The following is an 18,046-nucleotide window of genomic DNA, read 5'->3' on the forward strand; positions in this document are numbered from 1 at the left end:
AAGAATGTAAAGTAGCAATCAGAGAGTCAAAAAGTTCTTTTTACAAATTTAAAAAATTTCCTACACTTCAAAACCAACTCGAATATAAGCAAAAGAGAGCCTACTGTAGATATATATTGAAGAAAAGTAGGCGAGAAGCGTGGAAAACATATGTCTCGTCCTTAAATTCATCTACTCCTATTTCCGAAGTTTGGAAAATGATTAATAAAATGAATGGTAAAAAATCCTTCAATACAATCCATTATTTAGAATATAACAATCTTACTTGCTCGACGAAAGAACAAATAACTGCTCTACTAGCTGATACATATCTAAGACACTCCAGTAATGACAGTATCTCTACTAAGTCCATAATACACAAACAAAATTTAGAGAACACTTACATAGATTTAGAGGATCATACAGATTCTCCTCTTAATGCCATACTCTCAATGGATGAGTTACTATATTCATTAAACTGTATAAAAGATACCAGTCCTGGACCTGATAACATTCCAGTTACATTTTTAAAATCATTACCAGAAGAAGGTAAACAATACTTACTAAAAATTTACAATTTTATCTGGACAAAAAATGTATTTCCAGATAGTTGGTACCAGTCAATTATTATTCCAGTCATTAAGCATGGGAAAAGTAAATCAGACCCTGAGTCCTATCGACCGATCTCGCTGACATGTTCTATATGTAAAATTCTGGAGAAAATGGTAAGCAACAGACTACTGTGGTATCTAGAAGATAAACAACTTCTTACCCCTATTCAAAGTGGTTTTAGGAAATCAAGGTCTACTTTAGATAATCTAGTTGATATAGAATCCGAGATTCATGAAGCATTTGGATGCAATCAAGAGTGTTTAGCAGTTTTCTTTGACATAACTCATGCGTATGATACAATTTGGAGATCTGACATATTAAAAAACTTATCCAGATGGTCAATCAAAGGTAACATCCTCAAATTTATAAAAAATTTTCTAAAATTTCGTCAGTTTAGAGTTCGTGTAGATAATGTTTTTTCAGAGCCAACAACGCAAACTAACGGTATCCCACAAGGTTCTACACTAAGCGTAATACTGTTCCTTATTGCGATTAATGATATCTCTAAATCCTTTAGTTCATTAGTAAAAGCACGCTTATATGCTGATGATCTTGTCATATTTTCTAGAGGGAAAAATGTTTTAACACTTACCAGATATATACAAGCCTCTATCAATCAACTAGAAAATTGGTCAGAGAGATGTGGTCTACAGTTTTGTCCAAACAAAACAAAAGCAATTTTCTTTAGCAAGAACCCAAAAAACATCATATTACCACCTAATCTCACCTTAAACTCGTTACCTATTGCTTATGTTGAATCAACTACCTTTTTAGGAATGAAATTAGATCATAGGTTAACCTGGAAAGATCATATCTTTCATCTTCGACAAACAACTCAAAATGGCCTAAGTTTATTAAAAAGCATATCTCACAAACAATGGGGAGCCGATTTCCAAACACTCATAACTGTCTACAGAACGCTTATTCGTTCTAAACTAGATTATGGCGCAGTTGCTTACAATTCAGCCAAAGCACCAATACTTAAATTACTAGATCCTGTACATAATACAGCGATAAGAATAGCGCTGGGAGCTCATCATACTAGCCCGATTGAAAGCTTATACTGTGAATCAGGTGAACCTTCCCTCCAACTAAGAAGAAACTTCCTCAGCCTTGTATATGCAGCTAAATTGTCGGCTAATCCACATATACCGACATTTAAAAACACGTTTGCCGACAGATTCACATCGACATTTAACACCTCACAAAGATTAAGTCCGCCGTTTTATATCCGGATACAGAGATTACAAAATAGCTTAAACATACATTTTCCTGAGACATACAATGTAACTAACCTTAAACATCAACCTCCTTGGAGAATACAGCTGCCTATTTGTGATACAAGTCTTACTATCCACGACAAATATGACACACCACATAGTATAATTAAAAAGAAAGCAGCAGAGAAATTAAACTCTGCTAAGAACTTCCACATTTTTACAGATGCGTCTAAATCTGACAATGGGGTAGGGGCTTCTTTTACAACTTTACACCAAGACTTCTCCTTCTCACTGTCCCTTAGATCAACCGTATTTTCAGCAGAACTTCTTGCTATTTTGCAAGCAATAACATTTGTAAACAATAAAAACATAAAAAATTCTTTGATAATAACTGACTCTTTAAGTGCCCTCAGCTCTATGAAACAGTTATACGCAAAACATCCCATCTTATTGCTTATAAAGTCAGAACTAATGAGATGTCAAGAAAACGATCGATTTGTTAAATTTCTTTGGGTTCCGTCACACTGTGGTATAACTGGAAATGAAAAAGCTGATCAGTTAGCAAGGGAGGCAACAGAAAATCCACAATCAACATTAGTCACTAAATGCGTTCATAGCGACCTGAAGCAACATTTTAAAAACAAAATAAGTGAGAATTGGCAACTTCACTGGAGCAATTCAGAGACATCTATGAAGAACATTAAAGAAGAGGTAGCTGTATACAATCTCCCACAAAAGCGACGAGACCAAGTATGCATCTCTAGGTTGCGTATAGGTCACACGAAGTTGACACACGATTACCTTCTAAGTGGCGAACAAGTTCCCATTTGCTACAGTTGTGATAGTGTAACCACCGTGAACCATGTGCTAGTGGACTGCCCTTTATACACCCTAGAGCGACATCAAGTTGGATTACCGACTACATCTAAAGAGTGCCTAAACGGGTTAAATAACGACAGAACTATAAGCTTTTTAAGAAATGCAAGACTCGTTCACAAAATTTAATGTAACATTTTAGCCATTTATGTAATTATTGTACCATGCTAATGACCCTTAGTGGTTGATGCAATTTTGTAAATAAAAAAAAAAAAAAAAAAAAAAGATGTGATGACGAGTATTAAAAATCAGTTAAAAGCCGAATATCTTTGGATTTCCGTCGACGAAACAACGGATACAAAGGGTCGACAAATTGCGAATCTAATTGTTGGAGTTCTTAACGACTCTGGCGATTTTAAAAACTCATACTTAATTAGTGTAAAATGTTTGGAAAAAACAAACTATGCTACAATAGCTAGATTTGTTAACGAATCCCTAACAAATTTTTTTTTACCTGATCAAGTACCATTTGAAAAAATATTATTAATGCTTAGTGATGCCGCCTCATATATGATGAAAGCTGCATCCAATCTTAAAATCTTTTTCCCTAATTTAATTCACTGTACATGTTTGGCGCACGGCCTAAACAGAGTTGCAGAGAAAGTTAGAATTGAATTTCCCAATGTAAACACCTTAATAAATAATGTAAAAAAAGTATTTCTGAAAGCACCACTACGTGTACAGGTATATAGGGAGATGCTTCCCGATATTCCTTTACCACCAGAACCAGTATTAACCAGATGGGGAACTTGGCTTAAAAGTGCTATATTTTTATCTGAACACTACGACGACATCAAAAGCGTTATTTCAAGTTTTGATCCGACTTGTACCGCTATTGATAACTGTCAAAATATTTTTAAAGAAAAGTCTATTAAAAATCAATTGTTGTATATAAAATCGAATTTCGATATCATTGAAAGTTCAATTACAAAATTAGAGGCTCAAAATTTATGTCTTCACAATAGTATGTCTATTGTTGATTCGGTTAAACAGAAAATAACAAATCTGAATGGGGAAATTGGAGTAAAAATTAAAGATAAACTTGATGACGTTTTAAACAAAAATGAGGGTTTCACTTTATTGCGTTCAATAAATAATATAATCAATTTTGGAAACTTCGATGAAAATATTAATATGGATCCGTCTCTAATAGCAAAGTTTAAATATGCCCCAATTACATCTTGTGACGTTGAGAGATCTTTTTCTGCCTATAAACAAATATTAACAGATAGAAGACATAATATTAGTTTAGAAAATATGAATCAATATATGATTATTTATTGTAACAATAAAAATATGTAAATTTGTTTTATTGTACTCTTTTTATAATATTAGTTTAGAAAATATGAATCAATATTGTAACAATAAAAATATGTACATTTATTTTATTGTACTCTTATTTATCTTGTGGTCAAAATAAAATATTTTGCCGTTTTATTTGTCACAAAACCTGAAGTTAAAAAAATATATTAAGAAATAATAATACAATTTGGTTTAAATTCAAACCTATTTATTTATTTTTATTATTTTTTATTTATTTATGTATTTAACGTAAACCATAAAATTATTCATATAAAAATAAGTGCATATATAAATGCATATTTGCATGTTAATTGTGCATATTCAGCTTGTTTTAAAATGCATATTGCATGCATATTTTAGACATTTTTTAGTGCATATTTTCCAGTCTCTACTTATTATGCACGTTGAAGTCGTCGTATTTACTTTGCAGAATTTCGATTTCTTGGCATGTTTTCTCCAGTTCTTTCTGTTTGGCTTCTCTGATCTTTCTCTGTATCTCTCGCTGTAATGTTTTATAATATAATATGCAGTTATCGTTCTTGTTTTTCCTTCTTTCTTCCATTAGTTGCAGAATCTCTGTCGTCATCCATGTCTTATTCTTACCTTCTTCATTCTTCATAAAATTGTCTTTAATGTCGTTTATGGTTTTATTAAGGGATTCTATCTTATCTTCTGTGCTTTCCGTTGTCTTATTGATTTCTTATAATTTTCTATTTAATGTTTTGCTGACTATTTCTTTTACTTCGCTACATTTCAGTTTTCTCATGTCATGTTTTTTACAGTTTTTCCGCGTATTTTCTTTAACTTGGTTCTATAGACGGCCACTAAAGGATTGTGGTCAGATTGAATATCAGCGTCTGGGTAGGTTTTAACACTGTTGAAACTATTTCGATATCTTTTGTTAACAAGCAATTTGATTTCTTATAATAACGTCTTCTCCATTATCTCTAGATGATTTCCACGTATACAGGCGTCTAGGTGGTAGTTTGTAAAATGTGTTTAGCACGATTAAGTCATGCTCAGCTGCAAAGATACTCATTGTTTCTCCCCGTTGATTTCTCTCTCCTAATCCATGTGGACCAATATGTTGCTCTTCTTTTCCGTTACCTATTTTCGCGTTGAAATCTCCCATGACTATAAGGAGTTCGTGTCTCGGTATATCTCTTATAAGGTTGCTTATTTGTTTGTAGAATTCTGATATTTCTTTATCACTGTGGTCTGCTGTGGGTGCATAGACTTGTATGATGCTTGTATTCGCCGATGACGTATTTATTTCTAACAGGAGGATTCTATCGTTCACTGGTATGAAGTTGTTGACATGTTTGGCTATAGTTTTATGTGTGATAATTCTAACTCCATTTTTATATTTATCATTTTCTGATCCTGAATAGTATGCTCTGTAGTCTTGTATGTCACAATAACTTGAGTCAGGCCACCTCATTTCGCTTGTGCCACTTATTGCTATTTTCATCCGTTCCATTTCTTTGATCGCGCATTGGATTTTTCCTGATTGAACCATCGTCCTAACGTTCCAAGTGGATATCCTCTTCAAGCAATCCGTGTGGATTTTTCTTAAAGGTGTGTTATTGGGTATTTCACAGGGATTTTGCATATTAACGACCTGGTGGCCCTGTGGTCATGGGAATAACTTCTCTTGCCGGATCTTGGTCTCCGATGTCCATGATCAGTAAGCGAATTTGTATTGAGTTGTACAGCCATTATGACTGTACTAGAGATATCCATAGGGATTTTTAATATAGTGGTTTCTCGTTGCCTTTTATATTCTTATGTCGTTGACCAAACCATTGATTCTTCCGCCTAGTCTTTAAAGAAAGTTAACAAACTCAAATGCGTATGAAATGTTTTGCTGGCGAGGAATGATGGGAACACCCTGGACCATAAGAAGAACTCACGAGTCTGTTCTTAGACAGCGGCACATAACAAGTAGGCTTTGAAACATTGTGACGAAAAAATCACCACTTACTTTGGTCATGTGGTGCGTAGAGATTGTCTGGAGAAGCTGATATTGCAGGGAATGGTACAAGGAGCGTAAACTCGGGAAAGATGACCAACAACGTGTGTGGACCTCATTCTTAAAGAGGTAGGAGCTCCACAAAACCTTTGCGTCGGAGTTGCAGGAGGTAGAAAAAGAAATCATTGACACTTCAAGGTGGCACAAAATCCGAATCGGAGGACCGTCTAGGAAAAAGACCAACTTTTTGGTTTGCTTGCAAAAAATCAGTGAAATTTAAATGATAAATCTGTACCTCGTGAGCTATTTAATTTGATACTTACCAGATCCATTATATCATCCACAGCAGTAATCATAACAATTGCATAAACACTGAACATTCCACTGCAGCGATACGTGTACTCGAGACATAATAAAAAATTATGAGGATTTTGAAAAAATTTCAAAATGTAGATAACGTAAATGAGTTCACATAGCACAACTGCACAATATATGGCCATATACACGATTGGAGAACTCAGAGATAATATACCGTTAACAAAATTTCCTTTTACTTTCAAAAAACATATTAAGATTTTATGCAACTCTTTGAATTTGATTTTTCTGAGCTCCTCGTTGTGTTCAATAACTTCCAAAGTACGAATTATGGCTTTAAAAGTATTACTAAACATATTGTGGTACAGCAAAACTAGACACTCTGAATATAGAAGTAAGAAATGATCCACAAGTAATGTTACGAATACTCCTAGTTGAATAGCTAGGTTTGCAAGAGTCATGTCCAGATACCACTTATATACTGTATCTGATACAGAGTAGATAACTGCAAAAGGAACAACAGTGTTTGATAGTATTGTTATAAACGTCGCCATTCTGCCATCTATTAAAGGCTCCACTTTATAATCCCATCTATAATAACTTAAATCTAGCAACTCAGAAATGTATTTAAAATGGTCGTTGCTGGTTATATAAAACGCTATATACGCCATAAGAGTCACTGACATCATAAATGCTACATACAGATCAAAATATTGGTCTTTGGAGTTTAGAGGTGATAAGAGACCAACCAATAGGAAATATATTGATACTATTAAAACTGCTGTAATCAATATAAAAAGAAGTAAAGACTTCTTGAATCTTACTGATGGTTTTTCTGTTTTGTCCTTATGTGGGCATCTTAATTTTGTCGTAAAAACCATTAAAAAGCCCAAAAGGAAAATACACCTTAGTAGGCATGGTATACAGTTCGTTACTTTGAACATATTTAAAATTTTACCGTGAAGGTACATATTAGACCAATGACTGAGACGAGAAAATGTTTGGCTGGCTTATCATAAAAACATAATAATTATTCTCTTATCAGATGCAATACTTACCCTGTAATTTTCTAATAATGTGCGTGACGTTTGTATCTGATTTGCCTACTTATCTATAAAGCTATGGTTAGCCCATATAATAATACTCTGGGCTAATTAGCAAAATTCATGGAAAAGTTATTTACCAGCAATTTTATTGCTGGAATCGAATTATAAGATCCCATATATTAATAATATAGGTATGCAAAGTCCGCAGATAGTGTGCTACTTTTTTTAAAAACAAAATGGCGCCGACAAATCGTATTTTTTTCAATTATTGCTCTATAACTCCGAAGATTTTAACATTACAACAAAAACACCCAAATAAAAATTCACCGCAATTAAATTCTGCATAGAGATGTGTTTTTCACGATTTTCTCCGATAACAATTTTCCTCGGAAAATGCGGGTTTTCCTAACAAAAACTCTAATTTTCTAATAAAGTTTTAGGTAGGTAATTATTAATCAATAATTAAATAACTTAGTGACATCAAAGCTTTCTTGGTATAGATTGTAATTCCAGAAGCCGGTGAAAATTAAACGAATATTTTAGCAACAATTCAATTGTTAATTAACAATTTACGATAGCAATAATAACCAAAATAATCATGACACATTGATCAAACTTATAAAGATTATAAAGATGAGATGCTTATTTAATATTTTATCGACAAAATATAAATTTCCATTTTTTTGCATAATCTTTAAATTTTGAAAAAAAAAATAGTTATAATACGCTGGTATTATTAGTAAAGTACAAAGAAAGGCACAGCAATTTTATTGCTGGAATCGAATTATAAGATCCTATATATTATTAATATAGGTATGCAAAGTCCGCAGATAGTGTGCTACTTATTTTATAAACAAAATGACGCCGAAAAATCTTATTTTCTTCAATTATTGCTCTATAACTCCGAAGATTTTAACTTTACACCAAAAATACTCTAATAAAAATTCACCCCAATTTAATTCTACATAGAAGCATGTTATTTCCGATTTGCTCCGACGAAAATTTTCCTCGGAAAATGTGGGTTTTCCAAAAAAATATCGAATTTTCAAATAAATTTTTTTGGGCCAGTAATTATTTATCAATAATTATATAGCTTAGTGAAATAAAAGCTTTCTTGGTATCTATTATAAATTCAGAAGCCGGTGAAAATGAAACCAATATTTTAGCAACAATTCAATTGTTAATTAACAATTTACAGTCGCAATAACAACCAAAATAATCTTGAGACATTGTTCAAACTTAGAAAGATTATAAAGGTGTGATGCCTATTTAAAATTTTTGTCGACAAAATATAAATTTTTCATTTTTTTGCATAATCTTTAAATGTTTAAAAACAATTATTATAAAAAGCTTAACATTTCTCGGAAATTGTTTATTATATTCTAATTTTATAAAATACTTAAAATGCGTATTTCATAGGTCTTGAAAATGAATGCTTTAAAAAAATTTTCCAACCATTTGTAAAAAAGTTATGAAACAGCAAAGTAAATATACGATAACTCCGTTGTTTATAATTTGTTTTAATTATTTCAAAGCTTAAAAGTGAGTCTATGGTACAATCTAATTACTTACAAATAATGTCAAAAATTAGTGCAATGGTTATATTTTAATCAAAGATTAAAAATACTTTTTTTGTAATTTTTAGCGCAAAAGTAGGCCTGATACAGAGTCGGAGCTAAAATGTTCACTCGAAGCGACTGACACGCAGCATACATTATTTATAAAAGTGTACGTCTCGCGCGGCCGGTCGTCGCTCCGAGTGGAAATTTTAGCTGCCGTACTGTATTATTCTAGTTTCGCGCGTGTAAATTACAAAAAAATATATTTATAATCTTTAATTAAAATATAACCATTAAACTGATAATCAAATTTTTTTGTAAATAATTAGCTTGTACTTTAAACTCACTTCTACGCTTTGAAAAAATTTAAAAAAATTATAAACACCGTAGTAATTTTATGTTTACTTTGCTGTTTCATAACTTTTTTGCAAATGGTTGCAAAAAAGTTTTAAAGCATTCATTTTCAAGATATTTGAAATGCGCATTTTAGCTATTTTTTAAAATTACAATACAGTAAAAACTTTCTGAGAAACGTTAATTTGTTTATAACTATTTTTTTAAACATTTAAAGATTATGCAAAAAAATAAAAAAATTTAGATTTTGTCGACAAAATATTAAATGGGCATCTCATCTTTATAAGATTTCAAAGTTTGATCAGTGTATCATAATTATTTTGGTTATTATTGCGACCGTAAATTATTTATTAACAATTGAATTGTTGCTAAAATATTCATTTAGCTTTCATCTTCTTCTTCTACGGCACTACAGCCCAAATTTAGCCTTGGCCTCCTTTATTTTTTGCCTCCACCGTTGCCTGTCTGTGGCTGCTCTTCTCCATACACGGACTCCTAAAAGGGCTTGTGCGTCGCTGTTTACTGTGTCTTCCCAGCGCTTTCGTGGCTTCCCAACCGGTCTCTTTCCTTGCATTCTAGCATTCAGTGCTCGTTTTGGTAGCCTATCCTCTCCCATTCTTATCACATGTCCGGCCCATTGCAATCTTTGTAATCTAATGAAGTTTGACAGGGGTGTTTCCTTATAAAGTTGATAAAGCTCGTTGTTGTATCGACTTCTGAAGATTCCGTTTTCCCTCACAGGTCCTAGTATTCTCCTAAGTACTTTCCTTTCGAATGTGTCGAGTTTGTTTTTGGATGTTTCTTTCAGCACCCAGGCTTCACTGCCATAAAATGTTATTGATCGAATTAAGGTTTTATAGATTCTCATCTTTGTATTTCGGTGGACACTTTTAGACCGAAATATATGGGAGAGGGCAAAATAAGCTCTGTTTGCCTGCGTTATTCTCTTCCGTATTTCTCCATCTTCTGATCCGTCGGCATATATTTCTACTCCCAGGTATGTAAACTTTTCAACCGTTTTAATGTCATCTTCATGTATAATGTTTTCTGGGACTATATTTATTCTCGTCTGAGTCATTATTTTTGTTTTTCTGTGTTAATTTACAGACCCAGTATTTTTGTTTGTGTTTTTAACTCTGCATATGTTTCCTGCGCTCCTGTTGATATTCTAATCATAATATTAATATCATCGGCATAAGCGGCCAGTTGAACCGTTCGGTTGGTCAGTACATTTCCTCGTCCAGTTTGCATTTGCCTAACCGCATACTCCAGTGCCAGGTTAAACAATGTTGGGGCCAGCCCATCTCCCTGTTTTAGTCCCTGCGAAATGTTAAAAAAGTCTGTCCGGTGGTTTTGTATTCGTACACATGCCTGAGTTTCATCCATTGTGGCTTTAATGAGTCTTATTAACTTGTGTGGTATTGCCAATTCAGCCAATATATAGTATAGTTTGTTCCTTTTGACTGAGTCGTATGCCTGTTTGAAGTCTACAAACACGTTGTGAACATCAACATCGTGTTCCCATGCTTTGCTCAATATCTGTTTCACTGTGAATATTCGATCCAGTGTCGATCTTCCCCGTCGGAAGCCCGTCTGATATTCTCCAATAATATTTTCTGCTAGTGGTTGGAGCCGCTGGTTTATAATATACGTGAGGACTTTATATGCTGTACATAGTAAAGAGATTCCACGGTAGTTTTTGCACTGGAGTTTGTCTCCTTTTTTATAGATCGGGCATACTATACTTTTCTTCCAGTCGTAGGGTATTTTGTCTTTTTGCCATACGTCTTTGATGAGCGCGTGGATGTCACTTGCTAGGTGGTCGACACCTACCTTATATAGTTCTGCTGGTATTTCATCAACTCCCGGAGCTTTATTGTTTTTCTGGGCCTTAATGGCTTCGAAAACTTCCTCTATGGTTGGAGCTTCTACTCCATTCTCTTCTACGTAGATCATACCCATTTCATCTTCCATGTCTACTTGAGTTCCAAGTAGTGTCTGAAAATAATGCTTCCTGGTTTCTGTGACTTTCTGTTGGTCACTGATTATTTGCCCACTTTCATCTTTACATAACTTGTTTGAGGTTTATACCCACTTTTTATCTTTTTTAGGTAAGCCCCTCTAATTTCGTTGTTTTTGAAATTTTCTTCCATTTTTTCTATTTGTCCATTTTCATAGGCTCTCTTTTTATTTCTACATATCTTGTCCGCTTTCCGTCTTGCGACTTCAAATAATGTTCGTCTTTCCCGTGTTCTTCTTGTTTTGTACATTTTGTGTGCTTCATTTCTTTCCTCTATTGCTTGTCTGCACTCGCCATCAAACCATGCTGCTCTTCTCTCCCTTTTCTTGTTTGCCAGGGTGGACGCTGCTGCTCTCAGTACTGCTGTTTTGATATTAGTCCATTTGCCCTCTATGGAGTGCAGTTCTAGCGTCCTTAACTCATTTGCGACTTCTTGTTCGAACTTCTCTTTACATTCCTGAATCTTCAGTTTTTCCAGGTCCAGTTTGTTTGTTCTTTGTTGTCTTTCGTTTCTTTTCCTGTTAAGTTTAGTTAGTTTTCATTAGCTTCTGGAATTATAATCTAAGCCAAGAAGGCTTTTAAGTCACCAAATTATTTAATTATTGGTAGATAATTATTTATCTAAAACTTTATTTGAAAATTAAAATTTTGGTTGGGAAAACCCGCATTTTCCGAAGAATATTTTCATCCGAGCAGATCGGAAAAAACACGGCTCTATGCAGAATTTAATCACGGTGAATTTTTATTTGAGTGTTTTTGTTGTAAAAGTAAAATCTTCGGAGTTATAGAGCAATAATTGAAAAAACACGATTTTTGGGGCGCCATATTGTTTATAAAAAGAGTAGCACACTATCTGAGAAATTTGCATACCTGTATTATTAATATATAGGATCTTATAATTCGATTCCAGCAATAAAATTGCTGGTAAATAACTTTTCCCAAAAATGGCCTATTCTCCGATAATCAGCCCAGATTATAAAGGGGGAGCAGTTTTTTCGGATAACGAATTTTTCGTTTTCCTAGCATAAATATTTAAAAATGGCCTACATTAGGAAAAAATAAATATCAATAAAGAGATGTTTCTATATAATTTTTTAAATTCCTCTTTTTCTTTTTGTGTAGACATAACTCTGTTTTTCAATGTACCTCTACATAGTAAGTTTTCGTTCCACCGATTTGGTGGTATTCCCACTGATGGTCCTAATGGGAACCGTCTCTCGACGTTTTTTTCTACTATATTATTTGTTGTCATCCGTCTTATGTGATCATTTTATTCTACTCCTCCATTTCTTGTCCAGCCCTTGATATTCTCCACCGGGTCTTCTTCGTCGAATACCTGTACTTCTAGCCCTGTCCCATAGTGTCTTACCATTGACTTTGAAGGTTTCATCTCTGCTCTTTCTAGCATTTTTTTGTCCCGTTTTGTAAATTTTTCTCTTCTTTTCTTTTCTTTTCTTTTCTTTTCTTTTCTTTTCTTTTCTTTTCTTTTCTTTTCTTTTCTTTTCTTTTCTTTTCTTTTCTTTTCTTTTCTTTTCTTTTCTTTTCTTTTCTTTTCTTTTCTTTTCTTTTCTTTTCTTTTCTTTTCTTTTCTTTTTTTTCTTTTCTTTTCTTTTCTTTTATTTTCTTTTCTTTTTCCCATATTTTATTTCTCTATATTGTTTCATCCGGGTCGCATATTTATAGATGCTCCTATACTACGGCACCAGAGTGCTAAAATCGGTTAGCATTTGATATATTGTATGTTACCGACCAAACCCGATTTTAGGAAAACTAGTTTGGCCTTAGCCAAACTAGTTTGTCCTAAGCGCGTTAGGATAAGCTAGTATGGCCTGGGCCAAACTAGTTTGTCGTATCGCGCGTAGGCCAAACTAGTTTGTCCTAGGCCAAACTAGTTTATCCTAATATAAATGCACACACTTAAGGCCAAACTAGTTTATCCTGATATAAAGACGCACACTTCAGGCCAAACTAGTTTATCCTTAAATCATCATCTTTCTTTTTGCCTTATTTGACAAAGCTGATGATCTTTGCCTGACAAATCTGACCAAAGTATGGAAAAGCCACGACATCACCATGGATAAAAAACTTCATCATCATTCTCTTTGATTTATCCCTATGCGGGGTCGGCTTCCCTAATTGCATTTCTCCATACAATTCTATCTTGGGTCATATCAATATCAATCCCTTTTACCAACATGTCCTGCCTTATCGTCTCCCCCCAGGTCTTCTTTGGTCTTCCTCTCCTACTCCTTCCAGAAATCTGCACTTCAGCTATTCTTCGTATTGGGTGATTAACGTCTCGACGTTGAACATGACCAAACCATCTTAAACTATGCTCTCTCATTTTGGCATCAATTGGTGCCACACCTAGACTTCCCCTAATATACTCATTTCTAATTTTATCCTTCTTTGTCACTCCACTCATCCATCTAATCATTCTCATTTCCGCCACATGCATTCGTTGTTCCTCTTTCTTTTTCAGTGCCCAACATTCAGTTCCGTGCATCACAGCCGGTCTTAAGGCTGTTTTATAGAATTTTCCCTTCAGCTTCATTGGAATTTCTCTGTCACACAACACACCACTCGCTTCTTTCCACTTCATCCACCAGCCCTAATTCTACTGCATGCATCTCCATATATTTCTCCATTACTCTGTAATACCGATCCTAGGTACTTAAAACTATTGCTTTTCACAATGATTTCACCATCCAAAGATACCATTTTATTTGTAGTAACTCCATCTTTAAATGAACATTCCAAATACTCTGTTTTTGTCCCACTAAGTTTTAAACCTTTTTCCTCCAGAGCTTGTCTTCACTGTTCCAGTTTTTGTTCTAAGTCTCTTTCACTATTTCCTATTAACACTACATCATCAGCATACATTAGGCACCATGGAATACTACCCTGTAGTTTCGCAGTTATCTGGTCCAAAACTAATGAGAATAAATAAGGCTAAGCACCGAGCCTTGGTGGTCCTACTTTCACCTGAAATTTATCAGTCTTTCCCACACCTGTCCTAACACTAGTCGTTACTCCCTCATACATATCTCGCACAATCTTTACATATTCGCCTGGGACTCCTTTCTTATTGAGTGCCCACCACAGAATCTCTCGAGGAACTCTATCATATGCTTTCTCAAGATAAATGAATACCATATGAGTGTTGGTCTCTTTATTCCTGTATTTTTCCATCAGTTGCCTTACAATGAAAATTGCATCTGTTGTTGATCTGCCCTGCATAAAGCTAAATTGATTATCGGATATTTCGGTTTCTTAACGTATCCGTCCATCAATTACTCTCTCCCATATTTTCATGCTGTGGCTAAGTAGTTTTATAGCCCTGTAGTTTGTGCATTATGTTTATTCTAGTTTATCCTTAAATCTATGTTTTTAAAAAACTTTAAAAAGGGGGTAAACCCTGTAGTTGGCTGTATACCTTCAATATAACAACGTGGAATGAAGTAAACACTTCTGTTTTATGTCGGCATATGAATTTTTTAAAAAACCCTTAAAATTTATCCACGAAGGAGTGGAAGTACAAAACGTTTTCGGCCAGACGCTAAACCTCTACGAGTTGGTTCGTAACCTCTCACCTGAACACAAGTACATACCTTGTGCAATTTTAGAGCAAGGATGAAATACATTCACATGTGATATTTAAATCTTAAAACATCGACTTAATGTCGACCACTTTTTAATATAGAATGTAAGAATAATGTATTCTAGAGGTTTTTATACCTATTGAAGCGGCTAGTTACAATTACTTGTACACTGGACGTTTACACTGATGATGGTCAGTCTGACCGAAAACGTTTTGTACTTCCACTCCTTCGTGAATACATTTTAAGTGTTTTTTCATAAATTCATATGCCGACATACAACAGAAGTGTTTACTTCATTCCACGTTGGTATGTTTTTATATTAGGATAAACTAGTTTAGTCTAGTCTAAACCAATTTAATCTAGTCGAAAGTAATTGATTACAGATTGGTTGCTGATTTAAACGTAAGTATAGAAGACACTATTAAGAGTTGTAAGACTTTTAAGTATTTAGGGTAAATTAGAAACCGAGATGGCACTTGTATGAAAGATATAGAAATGAAAATAGTATGGAGAAAACAAGCCACGAAAGCACTCCATGGAGTGATATGGAAGAACACTCTAACTAAAGAAAACATAAAAGGATTTTTTAGGACATAGTGCTGAATACTACCCTACAAGAGCAGAATAATGGCCAGTGACAACAATAAAACGAAATAAAATACGAACAGTTGAATTGGAGTTTATGAGAAGGTGTCTAAAAATCACCAGGTAGGATAGAATAAGAACAACGAAAATATGAAACGGAGTAGAAGTAGAATGCTCAATGACAAAAAAGTTGTGGTAGTAAAAGTAGAGCCCTGAAATGGTACGGGCATATACAAAGAATGCCGGACACAGATGACCGAAAAGATTACTGAACTGGGGACCCGCGGGGATGAAGACGGAGACAACGACCTGCTGTGAGATAGGAAATGCTATGATAGATAGAGACCTCAGAGATGGCGACTAGGAGAATAAAGTGCTATTGAAGACCAAAACGGCAAACTCATAATGGGAAAAAGCCAAAAAGAAGAATGTAATTTAGTGAACTAGTACTGCTTAATATAAATAATAAATTGAATAAAATACTTTGTTCTTGGAAAAATAATCATTTTTATTAAAATTATAATTATTCGTAACAAACAAACAATAATATTGAGTAATATTCGCGATCGGACGGACAGATGGACAAACAGTCTAGGTCACATTTCTCACCTTTAGTACAATCCTTGGATTATAAGCTTTCATTTGACATATAATTTGTCATTCTACCTGGTATAATGACGGAGGAGTTGAGTTCACGCGCAGACGTACGTTGATAATTCAACGTTTTCACATTTTTTTTTTTTCAAAATTGCTTAAAACAATATTAGTTCCTACTCGATTTTATTCGTAAGTGTATCCTTTCTTTTAATTTTTGGAGAAAACCTAGTCCTTTTATTTATTATTTTTATATTATTTAATTATACAATATATTGATTTATAGCATGTATAGTCCAGGGCGCATCTGTTTTGAGATGGACGTTGAGAGGTGACTCAAATTTTTTTGCAGAAATTGCTTGGAAATAAATCAAATAATAATATTTGAGTTATCCTCCCTCTCAAAAAGGTCCGGAACATTGCTTAAATAATCAAAATGTCAAAAATTGAAGGAAGAATTCGATTTTTTTTTTCGTTTTTTGATTATAACTGTAAAAGTATTCATTTTCGAGAAAAGTTTTATTGACATAAAAGTTGCGCAATTAAATTTCCTGTAATATAGAATTAGCAAAAAATTTTAAAAATAGTCACCCTTGTTGCAAAATAGCAATATTTGCGAAAAAACAATACAAAAACAAGTATTCGTATTTTACGTTTTTCAACCATTTATGCTATACTTAGGACCTTCATATTTCACCCAGAAAAACTTTATGATACAGTAAAACAACACTGTAAATTTAGTTAAGATCGGTTCAATACATTTTGAAAAATAAATTTTGCAATCCAGCTTTCGCAAAAAAAATCATTTCTTCAAAATGTTACAGGACTGAAAATAAAGCAGATAGCAAGTTGAATTTTTTTTTGCTTTTAGAAGTGTACTGTACCTGTCATTTGCAATTTGCAAAATTAAAATCGATTAATTAACACGGCGTCACAAAATTTTTTAAATAAACATTAATTTTTGGTGCTACGCGCAGGACAGCGGTGTTCGATTCACACAAGTTGATTTCCACCAAAATTTCTTCTAATCTTTATCTAATATATTATTTTCTTACTTTATATTTTGTTGTATTTTAATATTTTAATTCCACAAAAATCAAACGAATTTTATTATTGTTTGTGAAATATTGTTTAAACAATTGCATATGTTTAAAAATAATAAACTTTTATTCTCTAAGTTAAAATATATAAACAATAAAGTTTTTGCTAATAAAAGTGTTATTTCAAAGGATAGAGTATGTGTTTTTATTTTGCAATAAACAAATTTATTTATTTATACCGAAATTTAATAAAAATTAAAATGTATCAATCATTATCAAAGGTCATTGGAATGCCCAATAAGAGCAAACTATCCGCTGTCCTGCGCGTAGCACCAATAATGAATGTTTATTTAAAAAAATTCCTGACGCCGTGGTAGTTAATCGATTTTAATTTTCCAAATTGTAAATGAAAGGTACAGTTAACTTCTATAAGAAAAAAAATGTCAACTTGTTATCTGCTTTATTTTCAGTCCTGTAACATTTTGAAAAAATGAATTTTTTTTGCGAAAGCTGGATTGCAAAATTTATTTTGCAAAATCTGTTAAACCGATCTAAATGAAATTTACAGTATTAGGTCTGGATCCCGCGTATGAAAAAAAAGTTGATTAATAGCAAGCTGAAAATTTGTTAATAGCTTAAGGGTGTCTAGTCTGATAAACTTTGATATATGGGAACACTGGAACAGGGGCAGTTTTAATTGTGGAACAGGTTAAAAATTTGGAACGGTCAGACCACGAAAACGGCACATTTATTTTGTCCGACAGAATAGACTTAAACTCTCCGAACAAAGATTAAACTCTCATGCAAAAATCAGACTGCTATTTAGCACCTGTCATAATTCCTGTCACTTGACATATTCTACATGTTCCACTCATTAAAACGCCCATTTGGTGATAAATAGCAGTCTGATTTTTGCATGAGAGTTTAATCTCTGTTCGGAGAGTTTAAGTCTGTTCTGTCGGACAAAATA

Source organism: Diabrotica virgifera, chromosome 9, assembly GCF_917563875.1.
Source record: "Diabrotica virgifera virgifera chromosome 9, PGI_DIABVI_V3a".
NCBI lineage: Eukaryota > Metazoa > Arthropoda > Insecta > Coleoptera > Chrysomelidae > Diabrotica > Diabrotica virgifera.